The following is a 724-nucleotide window of genomic DNA, read 5'->3' as shown; positions in this document are numbered from 1 at the left end:
GTAGTCTTAAGTAGGGTATTTTTTGTGATTTTGGTTGATATAAAGATAATAGAGTTAAGTTGGGTTCAGGAGAGGTTATGTAGGTTTTTGTGTTGTTTTATGTTGGAATAATCTGAGCAAATACCGTTATGATGGGTTAAAGAAAATTTATGCAGGTTTTTATGTAATTTATGTTATGTTGGGTCGATATGAATAGGATATAGAGTTAAGTTTGGATAATGATAATATAAAGGGTTTTGTATACGTTGGTTCCGTCGGGTTGATATGAACAAAGAATTATAGTGGGCTTTTATTTGGTTGAATAAGGTTGTTATGAATATCAATTACAGTTATAGTCTTATGTAAACTTATGTAGTCTTTTTGCTTTTAAAAAGTTGATGTAAATAAAAATAAAAAATACAGAAATAGTGGGATAGAGTTACAGTCTCACTAAATTTATGTAATCTTTTAAAATTATGACAGTATTAAGTTTATACAAAATCACGAATACAGACACTACTTTCTTGGTATAAGACTAAACTACACATGTTTCTGCCTGTATATCTATTAGGCTGATGTGAATACGGAATAAATAAACAAATAAAATATTCGTACGAGAGAGAGAGAGATTTTGTCGCTTCTGGGTTAATTAATCCGGATAAGTGGTCACCAGCCTCTTTACACCCACGATCCCTTTCTCAACCTTACGACACATCCGGGACACCCTTGCATATTTTAAGACTAA

The 724-nt window shown here is 31.5% G+C and overlaps 1 protein-coding gene across 1 annotated transcript in view; it reads right to left on the bottom strand.

Moving 5' to 3' along the window:
* LOC119593322 overlaps nt 1-724 on the bottom strand; it is a 7,132-nt gene that overhangs the window by 5,293 nt on the left and 1,115 nt on the right. The window lies entirely within an intron of this gene.

The sequence above is a fragment of the Penaeus monodon genome, chromosome 32, assembly GCF_015228065.2.
Source record: "Penaeus monodon isolate SGIC_2016 chromosome 32, NSTDA_Pmon_1, whole genome shotgun sequence".
Taxonomy (NCBI): domain Eukaryota; kingdom Metazoa; phylum Arthropoda; class Malacostraca; order Decapoda; family Penaeidae; genus Penaeus; species Penaeus monodon.
Note: the sequence above shows the minus strand (reverse complement) of the source record. Positions and strands in the feature narration are given on the sequence as shown.